Source organism: Gallus gallus, chromosome 2 (assembly GCF_016699485.2).
Source record: "Gallus gallus isolate bGalGal1 chromosome 2, bGalGal1.mat.broiler.GRCg7b, whole genome shotgun sequence".
Taxonomy (NCBI): Eukaryota; Metazoa; Chordata; class Aves; order Galliformes; family Phasianidae; genus Gallus; species Gallus gallus.
The window spans coordinates 46,116,592-46,130,750 of record NC_052533.1 but is presented as its reverse complement, the minus strand read 5'-3'; the positions used below and the strand labels follow the sequence as shown (position 1 = coordinate 46,130,750).

At 39.4% G+C, this 14,159-nt stretch overlaps 1 long non-coding RNA gene across 3 annotated transcripts in view; it reads right to left on the bottom strand.

The window, feature by feature from the left end:
• Nucleotides 1–124: 124 nt before the first annotated feature.
• The window catches only part of LOC101748739, a 16,945-nt gene continuing 2,910 nt past the window's right edge, over nucleotides 125–14,159 (bottom strand). For 2 of the 3 annotated variants that reach the window (XR_005857514.2, XR_005857515.2), the window contains 4 exons: nucleotides 4,334–4,523; nucleotides 3,327–3,455; nucleotides 2,062–2,157; nucleotides 125–1,702 (listed from right to left, as the gene is read on the bottom strand). This is a non-coding gene — a long non-coding RNA (uncharacterized LOC101748739). The remainder of the gene's footprint in view (nucleotides 1,703–2,061; nucleotides 2,158–3,326; nucleotides 3,456–4,333; nucleotides 4,524–14,159) is intronic. The other variant, XR_006937428.1, reaches the window with a different exon arrangement.

Below are 14,159 nucleotides of genomic sequence, written 5' to 3'. Positions count from 1 at the left end.
ACAAACAAAAAAAACCCAACAACATAACGCTGAGAGTGAAAAATTTCCAAAGTATGAAAGGAAATAAGCTTTAAGAACTTAATGTAAACTAGTTTTGAACAACAGGGAGAGAGGCAGAAAAGAGGAACAGCAACTAGTTTATTTCTTCTTTCCAGATCCAGGCTTGTATCTTTGCTATCATGTAATTTTGAGGTGCACCATCCAAGAATGAGGAAGTGCACCAAGACAACTCAGGGTGCAGAATGGGTTCATCGTCATACAGATTGACTGAATGCATAGCAAAAGTCTTAAAATATTTCAATTTTGAAACAAGAGAGGCTTTTTTATATATAAGGGTTGCTCCAAAAGTAATACATCCTAATTTATTATATTGGCCCACAGTATCAGAGGTGGATGTTGGTGGTATGGCAGTAGAGTTTCAGTCTTCTCATCAGTATTCCATTACATTTTGTTGTTGCATGACAGATGGCAAAGGGGCAGTCTGACCAAGTGATGTCTGACATTGAAGTGGGTATGAAACAAAGGTGTGGAATCTAATTCCTTGATATGAAAAAAAATGGCACCCAATGTCATTCATCAATACTTGGTGAACATTTATGGAGACCAAACAGTGGATGTGAGCACAGTGAAGCACTGGGTAGTGCGTTTCAGCAGTGGCAACAGTGACAGTGTGTCACCTCCACTGGCGCAGATTTCTCCAAGCATGGCATACAGGCTTTTGTTCATCACTGGTTGAAAATGCATGACTAATTGTGGTGACTATGCTAAAAAAAAAAAAAAGTGTTTTGTAGGTGTGAATTTTCTCTATCAAATAGTTTTATAGTGCTCTTTGTATCTGTTGTAGTTTCCACAGAAAAAGGAAGTATTAATTTTAATGTGACATACATAATCTAGTACTTAGTTACTCAACATATTCTATAGAGCATCAGGTACACCCTCCTGCTGGTACAGCAGTGACATATGAGCGCACAGTTTGTTGCTAAAGCTGAGAGTTCGATGCAAGAACACGAATAGAATATGAATATAAACATGAAAACTCACAGGATGATATAAAGATGAACATGTAGACCAAGGAGAAGCAATCAGTAGATGAAAACACGAAGGTATGGAAATATCTGCCATCAGTCAAATGTTAGCTAGCACAGAACACACTTGGTAAAGCATTTTGATTCTCACTTAACAGCAAGTGAAGGCATTGTAACTGAAGAATATATTTATTTAACTGATATATCAACTAGGAGTAAACTTGTCTTTCTGCCTTTCAATAGTTTTTCGTTTTATTTTTTTACCGAGAATATATTGTTGTCTTCTCATATGGCTCTTTATGGTAGAAAACTCTTAGAAAACACTAGAAAACTCATATGCTAATGTCACAGAGAGGTCAACAATGGTCACATTTGAAGAGTATGGAAGGTGATAATCTTCAGCTGTCTTCGAGAGATTCCTTACCCAATGGGAATTATTATCTTTCTTCAGATTCTGGCTGACAAATCAATCTGGCCAATCTAGTCGGTGCTGATTCCTTCATAAAACCATGGTGAGAAGTAGGGTATGGCACAGTAATGTAATCTGCTTCAGTGCTGTACTGTCTGTGAGGGCTGAGAATGAATTGCCAAAGTTGTGAGAGCACCTTGAAAGATTGTTCAAGTAGTGAGCAAAATCTCAGAGTAGCTTCCAACTCTTTTGAAGAGGTCAAAAAGATCTGAATATATAAAACAGACAGAAAATTATTATTTAAAGAACAGAAGTATCCTTTAAGAACATCAGGCAACAAATCTGAAGGTACAAAGACTTTAACTCCGTGGTTGACACAAATTTTTCATTTGTCTATTGACTGCTTAATCAATCTGATGCTTTTGTAACACTTTTTTTTTGGGGGGGAATATCTATGTGATGTTTTAGCACCAAGAAAAAGAAATGTTTTCGAAGTATGCCTTCATAGATTTTAACGGAGGTACAGCTGAACTTTGTGATAAACCTGCAGTAATAATAAGCACCATCCCCACAAAACTGCTCTTGAAAGACACCTTTACACATTTTCAGTGGACTCACGGTTCATACATTGTGCAACTGAACTGCTGCAGAGTGCTCCAGTCATCTCCAGCAACTCTGACATCTGCTGTGGCAGCAGGCAATCAAAACGTATCTACCTTCATTCTAAGACAGAAGAGGCTCATTTAATTGGTTTAGTTACTTCAGAAGTAGAAAGCATTAATGATTAAAAGCTCAATTATTCAAAAATCATTGATGGATACTGTGCAGAGGAAGCTTGCAAGTGGTGCAACACAATCTAAACACAATCTAATAGATAGCAAATGACTCTATTTGGTTTATTTATAAGGGCATTCAAGATGGTTACTTTTGATCGATGGTATGAGAATAGTTTGAAATGCTTTCCAGGATGTTTTTTTCTTTAAAGTATATGTGTATTTACCCCAAGTTAATGAAATAACAAATGATTCCTTCTCAAGATTTGCTGGCATATCTTGGAAAGTTCATACACTATGTTTTCAAAAGGCAACACTGTAACAGCTATTTTAAAGTGTGCCGGTCCAATTTTCCTAATCATTTCAAAAAGCACACTTGGGAAATAAGCAGGATAAATGATTTCACTACAGCAATATTTTTTATTTCAACTCCAGCAAGAGACAAGGCAGGAGGAACAAAATCCAACAGTCAGCAAAAGAAGAGAAATTCAGGAACATGACATAACTGAAAAATTTACACAGTTCAAGGCTGGTTCTCTGAATTAATTTCAAATGCTGAAAAATCACGTGTCTTCCTTCCTGTAGATTTACATTCTGACTTTGTACACACATATATAGATGTTTCATATATAAGCTTCTTTTGCATTACTATTGTGAATACTACATTTATATTATGCTAGAGCTTTCACAAGGCATCTTAGCTTCAACTACAGATATTCTGCTTGTCAGTAAAAAAAAAAACAATCTGCCTTTTTAAATATTCCATTTTATGCCATTACAACACTGAGTATTCAGAGTTGGGTGTTTCTAGGTTCTGCTATCGTAAGTTGTAGTAGTATCTCCTGGCAAATTCAATCAAAAGCAGCTCAAAAATACTGATGGTACAGCTGCCCATGCAAAAAATATATATATATATATATTTACTATGTATGCAAATTAAGGTAAAAAAAGAAGAGACATGAAAATATGGTGAATGATCATTCTTATAAAACATCTTCTGAGTCTCACAAATGCACAACTTTCCATTAAAAGCAAAACCAGTTTTTTTTTTTCTCTTGATATGAAATAGAAGTTCCCAGCATTCCAGCATTCACTGGGCACTAAGAAGCATTTACTTACCTTTCTAAATTTCCTTAAGTGCTCTTGACTTTCACTTCTGGAGATTCATGGATTCATCTAACCTTCAACACAAATGCTCCAGTTATGTACAGGAAGACCCACTTATGCAAGCAGTCGCAGTCCTGAGCACTATTCATATTTGAGCGGGTGATGTGTATTTTTTGTTTGTGAAAGAAGAAGAGAGATACAAACTGAGAGGCAGCAAATATTCTCATTAATTTGGATCATAATTATATTGGTTTCCTTGCTTTGCATTGAGAACTTTATTTCAAATAAGGCAAAGTGTACTACTCAAAATCTTATTTGGGATTTATTCTTTCCTTAGCAGCTATGCAGGGATTTAATATATATCTGTTATATATTGATATATTCATTTATTTTCTAGCTTTAGAATTAGAAACAATTGACCAACAGGAAAGCACCGAACAAAGAGTTGCCACAGATTCCTGTTTCCAAAATAGAACCAGGGCAGCATTCTCAATTTTTACCAAACTGGGAATTTCAGCGTCTGCAGTATTCAGTTCCGTATATTTTTAGAGGAGAACAAATCATCCACAAGAAACTTATAAAAACAAAAGCACACAGCAAGTTTACCTTCAGAGTGTCTCAAAAGAGCTCTTAGCAATTGCAGCAACTGACTGTGCGTCAAGTTTTCCACAGTTTGCTGCCCAACGTGTCAATTTCTTGACACGTTTTTACGTCAATTTCTGAGTTTACTAAATAAAGAAAAATGTTTCCTCTTGGGGAAAAAAACAAACAAACAACAACAACAAACTCAGAGGCATTTTTTGAAAAGGAAGAAAATTCATGAAACAGAAAACTTCTATGTGATTTTGAAAAACAAATACCTAAGCCAAAATATGTAGTAAATTGCAAACTAAAAATATAACTCAGCCTTGAATTACTTCAGTTTATAAACCGTCTACATTTTAAAAACTCATCAAAACAAACAAGCAAGCCATTTGTTACAACTTGTCCTAATCATTTTAAGATGAGGGAAAGCAGACCTCAAGAGAAGAAATGAGTGCTTCACTTGTAATCCGTCCTCTGTCTTCTTGTTCTTTTGTGGTTCAGAGGTACAAATGACATCCTTTGGGCTTTTTTTTTTTTAAAGCCGGATGAATCATCAGATTCTTCTTCCTGACATTTAGTTGTTGCAGTAAGGAAGTTTCCACTAGACATCAAGAAAATTATTGCCTAAAATGAAGAGAAACCCAACAGTGAATTCTACAGATGGTGCACACTAACCGTGACTGTCAGATCTTCACAGAGTACTGCAAAAAAGCTGCCTAAAGGCCTTATTTCTTGCATAAAAAACTAGAAAATTACCACACAGCAATTAATAACAATCACAAAATCAATCAACAGTGGGTTAGAAATAATTTGAATTTTCATGATGCACCAAGGAAGATGTATTTCCTAGATGCTGCTTCGAATTTATACAGAAATGGTGTTTGCTTTTGTGGCTGGTGATTATATAAGCTGCTCTGCTGCAGCTGCTAAGGTCTATGTTGAATGACAGCACTGTTCAGATATGTTTGTTACATACTGGTGGATCAGTCACTGACTGACTGACTTGGAGTTACCTCCTGTTTCTGATCACGGATGGAAATGAAAAACTGACACTACCCCAAGCTCTACATTTCCTTTGTATATTCTATCTTATCTTTCATAAGCCAGGCTTTTTTTCCTGAAAAGGATTCAAAGAATACGTCAAGGAATACATTCTTGATATAATGTCAAAATCCCACTGACCAGCAGAAAAAAAAGACAACATAGTTGATTACCTGATAAATGATACACCCAGGAAACTGGGGAGAGAAGGCGGTGGGAGAGAGGAGGGTGAAAGGGACAAAGACTTTCAGGCAATGAATATTGTTTCAGGAATGTTTTTCCTTTAAGTCACTGAAACGATTCCATGCCTAAATCTCACTGCTCAGCAGATTTCCTGGCTTTTTGAAACTGAATTCTGATGAAGATGATTTCTGCAGTGATTTCTGAGACTGTTCCACTAACTAGAAGAGGAGAAAATATCTTTGATCCGTGGTAAATGACTTGTTTTTCTCATGGCAGATGCAGATTTCAGAATCTTGCATGTCATTGTTATGTAGTTTTGTGCCATGTGATAATGTATTTGTTCAGAAAATTTCCAATGTAATCTGATTTTTTTTCTTTTTACGAGTAAAATAAATCTATTTCTGGGGGATGAAGTGACAAAAGCGAGCTCTACATAAAATGCAAACTTATTCTTGCCAGTGATTCCACTGTGATCTCTATGTGAGAAGTCAGCTGTGGGGCCATGGGCAAAGATGTGGCATCAGCCACTGCATGTCAGACATCACATTCTGGTCGCCCTGGTGGAGAAAAATGTTGTGTTAACTTCATGGACTCTTGCTAGTCCTGACTCATTGGCTCATGCACAACTGGTCAGGGGAGAAATCCAATAGGCCATGTCACAACAGAGTATCACTCAAGTCCATGCTATCAGGAATGACCATGCTTTTGCTCAGAGTATCTCTCCAACTGGGCAGGGGCTCTCAGTGTGATTCTTGTTTCATTTTGGTGTTACCTGCAAGGAATCGGTCAAACATTCACTGCAAGGACTTGTTCTGTCTGTAGCTGTAAGCCTCAGGGGCTATCAGGGAAGATTCATGGACACTACATCAACCATTCTGTTTGTTTGAGTGCAGTGCTCTCCGAAGGCTGAAATGGCATAATTTGCTTGCTCACAGATGCCAGTTTGTATGAGGTCTGATTCCCATTTATAGCAGATGTTGCTTACACACTATTACCCTGTGCCACACCATCATTTGGCAGGAATCACACACCACAGAGAAATACATATTTGTGCAAATAAACTGTGCAGTTGGATACAGGTATAACATTTAGGGAAGTAGAGATCACTGTGGTAGGTGTGCTTAGAAGAGTGATAAATCAGGATGGTTCTAATCTTTGATCTTATTCCAAGCACAGACTCTATGTCATAACAAAGAACATTTGATACATAAACAACATTTGGTTCCTAACTGCAGTTCACACAGCAAACTTTCATAATGCTTTGGTAGCATAACAGACCAGGGCAGGAGCTTTGTGTGGTTGACATAAGGCACACTGACACCTGCTTCTAGTGATTGCAGCAGTATTTTTTACTGGATCACTGGGTACAGAAATGCTTATATATTATTACCAATTACATTATATTACTATGCCTGTATTTGAATTGTTGTTAATTAAATCCTACTTAATTGATTTTACTTTTATGGATCCAGCAGGCCACAGCTTTGGATGTATATAATCATGAAGCAGTAAGCTCTGAGTCAAAGGCTGGACAACAACGTGGTGAAAAGCTTGTGCACCATCAGCAGCCTAGTAGCAAAATGACATTGGATAAAATGGGACTTCCAACACCTGGAAGCCCAACCCAGCCCCACCAGCCTCCCAAGACCTGAAGACAGAAGAATGGATGAAGACATCTATGTGCATTTGGTTTAAGCCAGGGCTAGTTCCACCACGGCACTCAAAACACAGCACAAATCTGCTTATTCCTTGCAGCCATCCAAGTAACATTTTTTACAATGATTAGATTTGTCTTTCACCCTTGACAGACCTTGTGTATATTACGCTTGTCAGTGTGCAGTCCTTCGCCTACACCTTCTCTGCCTGCAACCTTTTCTTCAGCACTGCATGACAGATATGCATTCCCCTGACAGCCAGATTTTTCTTACAAATGAATTCTTTATGTCATTCCATCTTGGTCTATTGATGCCATTTCTCTGTGCCACCAAGGATTTTGTCTGAGGTGCGTTCCAGAATATGGCAGAGATCTGGCAGTCTCACATACAGAAGGGATGAGCTGTGACAGTTACTGTACCTGGGGTAGTCATGGGCTCAGAGGGGGTAGAGGGGTGAAACTGTTAGAAGATTGAAGTGGGTGCTGGGAAAGGGACTCTGTGGTGTTTGCTATGCTCAAGGGCATCACATAAGCTCAGTGCTCATTCTTGTCACTATTGCTCATGGTTCCCAGGAATGCTTGGGAGGAACATGTGATGTATATGTGTAGGCATATGGTACCATTCTTTAAAGTGCTACAACATGCTCTGGTTAGCAGAGGAAGACTGGTGCATCTGTACTGCACAGGCAGCCTTTGTGCCTGCCAGAGTCAATCTCAGCTGGCACGTCACTGTATTTTCCATCCTGGTGCCAGCCACAGCATGGAGCAGAGGTCCCCATGGGCCATAGCTGATTGCCAGCAGAAAATCTGGTTGCAGCAGTTTTACCTGCTGCTGTTGCCACAGGAGCAGGTCAAGGAAGCACTGCAGACTCCCCTCTTCCACACTTCCATCTGCTATCACACATTTCCTGACTATGTATACATTGCCTCATGTCTGCAGACAGGTCTCTAACCTTCCCCAGTGCTCAGTGTCCCTCTCTCCCATGAGAGGCAGTGAGGTTTAAACCTCAATTTTCCCACATCAGAGGAAACCTTAGGTCAGATTCTATTCTTGAATGGGATGGCCTGAGCAGAACTTCAGCACATGAGAAAACAGCCCCTCACCTAGACTGTTCTTGCAGGATGGCACAACACTGCAGGAGAAGAATGACAAACAGCCCAAAGGTGAGATGGAGACAGGTACATTTATAATTTATCACGTTAAATATGAATAAGGAAAAAATGTTTTAGATCCAGAAAGTGTGTTACTTAAAATCCAAGGTATATTGATGGCTCTATTATACCATATATATCAGCCTATGTGCATGGAAAAGAAAAAGCTATCTAAAAGGAATTTTTGAACAAGAGGCAAATACATTTCTGCCATCTCAAACTGAATTACCATTCTGCTATTTTATGCGCTTCAGATGCTGAAAATTTTGCCAAAGTTGTGAAAGTGGAATTAGCAGTAGTCATGTGGAAAATTCCTTAAATTTTAAGCTTGAATGGAAACTTAAAATGTAGCTATGAGACATACTAACCAAATAGTTGAAGATCACTGAGAACACTGAAAAAAAATGTAGGTGAAAAAGGAGTGCAATGGGATATTAAAACTAATGTTATCCTTGAATGTCCTAAAAGCTGAACATGAAAATAAATTAGTAGCTATATAAAACAAATAGATCTGTTCTGCTTAACCTATAGCTGTAAAATACAGAATTTAAACAGAATTTAAACAGGCATGTACAGTGCAACTCCAATATATCGTTTTACTGAGGCTGAAACTAGTATGTCAACTTGGGAATATCTGAAAGATCATTAACTTACTGTTACCATGTTTACTGTTTCTATAGCATATTTATCATTTCTTCATCATGTTTGAAAAGTCCTGGCTGCGAGGTGAGGTCCTGGATGACTGGAAAAAGGGTTACATCACTCTCGTTTATAAGAAAGGGAGCAATGAGGACCCAGAGAACAACAGGCCGGTGAGTCTCACCTTTGTGCCTGGGAAGATCATGGAACAGATCCTCCTGGGTGACATTCTTGGTCACATGAGGAATGAGCGTGTGATCTGAGACAGCCAGCATGGCTTCACCAGGGGAAGGTCATGCCTAACCAATCTGGTGGCCTTCTATGATGGAGTGACGGCATTGGTGGACGAAGGGAAGGCGACATGTAATTTACCTGGACTTGAGCAAGGCCTTTGACATGGTGTCCCACTACATCCTTATCTCCAAATTGGGTAGATGTGGATTTGATGGGTGGACCACCTGGTGGATAAGGAATTGGTTGAAAGGCCACAGACAAAGGGTGTTCCAAGTGGAGGCTGGCAATGAGTGGTATCCCCCAGGGATCTTTCTTGGAACCGGTGCTTTTTAACACATCAGTGGTGGAACTGAGTGCACCCTCAGCAAGTTTGCTGAAGGCACCAAGCTGAGCAGTGCGGTTGACACAACAGGAGGAAGGCATGCCATTCAGAGGGACCTCAACAGAATAGACAAGTGGGCCAAGGTGAATCTAAAGAGCTTCAACACAGCAAAGTGCAAGTTTTTGCACTTGAGCCAGAGGAATCCCAGGCATATATACAGACTGGAATGAGCAGTCCTTGAGAGTAGCCCTGCAGAGGATCTGGGGGTCCTGGTGGATGAAAAACTTAACATGAGCCAGCAGTGTGCTCTTGTAGCTCAGAAAGCCAACAGGATCCTGGGCTCCATCAGAAGAGGGGTGACCAGCAGGGACAGGGAGGTGACTGTCCCTCTCTGCCATTTTGAGGCCCCATCTGGAGTACTGCATCCAGGTCTGAGGCACCCAATACAAGAAAGACAGGGAGCTGTTGGAGAGGGTCCGGAGGAGGCCCAATCAAAGGGCTGAAGCACCTCCCCTATGAAGACAGGCTGAGGGAGCAGGGCTTGTTCAGCCTGGAGAAAAGAAGGGTGACATCACTGCAGGGTGACATCACTGCAGCCTTCCAGTACATAAACAGAGCCTGCAAAAAGGAGGAGAGCCAAGTTTTTGAAATGGTAGATAATAGCAGGAAAAGGGGAAATGGTTTTAAGTTGAAGGAGGGAAGATTTAGGTTGAATGTCAGAGGGAAGTTCTTCACTATGAGAGTGGTAGGGTGCTGAAACAGGATGCCCAGAGAGGTTGTGGATGCCCCGTCCCTGGAGGTGTTCAAGGCCAGGTTGGATGGGGCCCTAGGCAGCCTGGTCTAGTATTAAATGTGGAGGTTGGCAGCCCTGCCATGGCAGGAGGGTTGGAACTTGATGATCCTTGAGGTCCCTTCCAACCTAATCCATTCTGTGATTCTACAATTCATCACAGTAAGTTTGAATCTCTCTCATACAAGTATCAAACAGCTGCTTACAGTGCTATAGAGGTTGTGAACACAGAAAATGAGAGGAAATAATTTAAAACAAATTATTAGCAGGCAGGATAGCCATATCATTGCATTTATCTCGTTGGATCAATAACACACAGAGCTTTAGAACTAAAGCACATTTTGAAAGAGAAAAGGTTATAAACTTTCAGTTTGGTTTCAGATTGAAATTTACCTGCTTTGGTTTTGGAGTTCAGTGAATCTGATCATTGAGGGTAACTCTCTGGGATGAGCAAAAAAAGAAGAGGACGAGGAAGCAGTCTGTCTGAAATGTATATCTCTAACTGATATCCTATTACTTTATTTCATTTTCCACAAGAATTTTTTTTCAGGAAAAATTGATGAAACACGTTGCTATCCGAACTAAGAACATCATAAGGGATGGCAGAGCTGTTAGCAAACTTTGAACAAGGAATTTCTGCATACATGTTTACGTGAGAGTTTGCAGAGTACGTATGCATGCTTTCTGTCTGCCTTTGTGTTCAAGACCAGTACTGCAGAAACAAGACTGCAACCCCCCAAGTTCTGTGTTAAGCCTACTGGACTGTGCAGTCCATTGGAATCTGGGCTGCGTGCATGAGCAATTCTTATCATTGCGAGCATCTCATATGTACATGAAGTGCATGTGCGTGCTGTCTTCAGCCAGAACACAGGAAGGAAACCATGACAGCAGAGGTAGGCAAGGTTTTGAGGTGACTCAAAGGTGATTTTTAACCCTCTAGCATATGTTTGTCTTGACTGAGGCTATACTGGAAAACCGGGGATAAACCCAAGCTGCAGCTCACAGAGTGAGTCATCCAGCTGAGGGTTTGCACCGCATCACCCTTTTCCAGAAGGACCACATAAAACCTTGTGTCTGCTAAAATGTGACTATTATCCTCTCTCCCGGTGACCACTCAGTTTGATATATGATCACAGTGGTGAAAATCTGAATTTCCTTTTCCCATCCACAGGAATATGTGACAGGAATGACCACTTGTGGTTTATTTCATCCTTCTGTCATATACTGAGAAAGCACATGGCATTCATCCCTCTAAGTCCTCAGTAAAAAAACTGTGGCCTGTGCCAGCTAAAACTTGACAACTACCAACACTACTATAGGAAGATACATGCTGCATACAAACCAGAACTTGGCATCCATTAAACAAGCTGAGCTACCATAAAGTCTTGAGTGATACCTGAAAGAGCATCTAACACTTAAAATGTTTCTGAATGTGACACTGACATCCATGATTTCTAACAAGCAGTCTTCCAGGTATTGAGGTATGTTTTTAAAGTTCCTGTTACCTAAGTGCTATTCTTACTGTGACCTGCTCAGCTCTTTCTGATCTGTGTGTTTTTTTTATTTATAAATTGCCCGCTATCTTTTCTTTTAGATGACCACATTGTGCCTCTTATGAGGGAATTCAAACACAACACCAACACAAATTCTTAGAACAGTTAAATCTTGTTCCAACTGCTTGACTATTTTATATATTACGTCCACAAAAACACACTTCAATTAGTCTCTGGCAAGGTTTTCAGTGGCTGTTTTAATGCTGCTTAATTTCCACTCTTATCTTTTCAAGGAACAGTCTTTCATAAGCTTTCATATTTCCACTCAATACATCTGTGCAGATATTAGTCTGTGTCATGACAGGAAAGTAGCAAAATAGTCAGCCTCAACTACATGGCAATTCAAATAGTCATATAAATTTCCATAATATCCTCAGGTTTGGTGTTCTCCAACATCTTAAACCCTTCCTCAGTTATATTTTGCTTCTCACCTTAATGTGTTAAGGCAATGTGATTATCTGATCCCCTATTTTTTTTCCCACTCATCTGAGATTTACAATCACAAATATGCTAATAGTTTTCACATATATCTGTTCAGATTGTGCAGATGAAATCTCTCAGTAAAAAGAGGAACACATCAAAGACGTGTTAGGTATTAGGAAGGTCTTTAAAACAAGATTTGAATATCTTTATGTTAGATAAACTAGAAATCTTTTTATCTTTATCAGTTAAACTTGATTGAAAATGTTTTTGTGAATCTGATTTTTGTTACTTGGTATCCTGGGTTGTGTTATGCAATATACAGGAAGCTACTTGGAGTTCATTTATCTTCACTTACGTAAGCGTTACAGATTTCATACCTAAGACCAGTCTTCTCTATCTCTCTTTTAACAAAGCCCTAAGCAGTACACAGTGAGTAAGAGGGAAAATTGTACATGGGACTGGTGAATCAGTGTGTTTCACACTGCCAGAAAGCAAATTATTAGTCTGTTTTCAGCTGTCCTGGATATGATCCAGATCAGATTTACCCATTAGAACTTTCTTAGGTGAGGGTTGATTTGAAATGATCTCCAGAGGTTCTTTCCAACCCTCACGATTCTGTGATTCTATATTCAAGACTATTTAAAGTTTCCTTGGCATTTAAGGGAAAGAAGACCCTTCTTGAAATACATCCTTCTATCAAAAATCTGCCACATACCTGCATAAAAATATTAGGCTTCTTTCTGTGCCTCCATAAACTGATCAGGTAGCTAAGCAAGCTAGATAGATCAAGTGGCAGAGTTAGGTGTGCTGCAATGTGAGGTGTTGTGGAAGTAATGTTTAAATGTTCTTGACAAGATCTTCTGGATATGAAGACATTAAATATTGTTCCCAAAAATTAATGAAGATGAAAAGGTGTAGAGTAGATTGAGCAAAAAGATGTCAGAAAGCATTTTTGTTTTAAATTCATATTCAAACTTACTTCCAGGCACTGAGCTTCAGCATCTGTTTAACCAAATTCACCTGCAGACACAAGGTGTGGATAGTTCTGGCATGAGGTGGCACACAAAGCTGTCAATGACCTATGAAAGACAGTTGCATTCTGATCCATAGTAGTAGTCAGTGTAACTATGCAACCTCATCTGGCTGTTAGTTGATACACTTATTGACAGAAGATTAGAGCCTTTCCTTCCAAGGATGCCAAACACTGCTGTGTTGCTTGGGTTTTATTTTGTTTCTTCATATTTCCTCCATTTTCTTTATCTTACCCTAACTTACCTCCCCCAGCAGGGAGAGGGAGGTGATTGTCCCTCTCTACTTTGCTCCTGCGAGGCCGCATCTGGAGTACTACATCCAGATCTGGGGCCCCCAGCACAAGAAATACACAGAGCTCTTGGAATGGGTCCAGGGGAGGGTCACTGAAGTGACCAGAGGGCTGGAGCATCTCTCCTATGAGGAAAGGTTGAGGGAACTGGGCTTGTTTAGCTTGGAGAAGAGAAGGCTCTGGAGAGACCTCATTGTGGCCTTCCAATACTTGAAGGGAGAGTATAAACAGGAGGGACTCTATAAATCATTATGTAAAATGTTGCTTATATTTCATACAATCACAAGACAAGATAATCTGCGAAGGAGGAATGACAAGTACATTGGAATATTTACGTATAAATGACCGAAACTAAGTAAAAACTTCAAAAATAGCATCAGTTTAAAATTACATTGTCAGTTATAGTACATCCATAGCTACTAACATTGTCATTCACATAATTTTGAGATTCTAGTGTATGTGAAATGAAATATCCCTGATTTTTCTTGATCCAGGGCATCAAGTCCCAAAGACAACAGCCACATTACTTGGAAGAATTAATGCCCATATATCAAAGATATATATATTCCATGCCAGTATTCATGAACATCTCTTCTGTGGTCCAAACTGAAAAGTTCAGGTATTAGCAATATCCTTTAGGACATTCGTATGTTGTCTTCGGGGCCTTTCAGAAGAATGTACCTACCAGTAACAGACCTATGTCAGCCTCTGAAAGCAAGCTTTTAATTCCATTATGCTACTTACCATCTGTGGGTGAAACTAATATTAATTACCCCTTAAACCTTTACAACTGTAACATACAGTAGTCTTGAACTACCAGCTAGAAGCTAACTGCCTGGTTTTGGAGTCATCTGGTCTCTCATCTTGAGAGATAAATGCTGATGTGTTACAATTAGTCTTAATGCAGAATTTTCTAGATTGCTCATTTATTTTATCTTTTTTCATTAT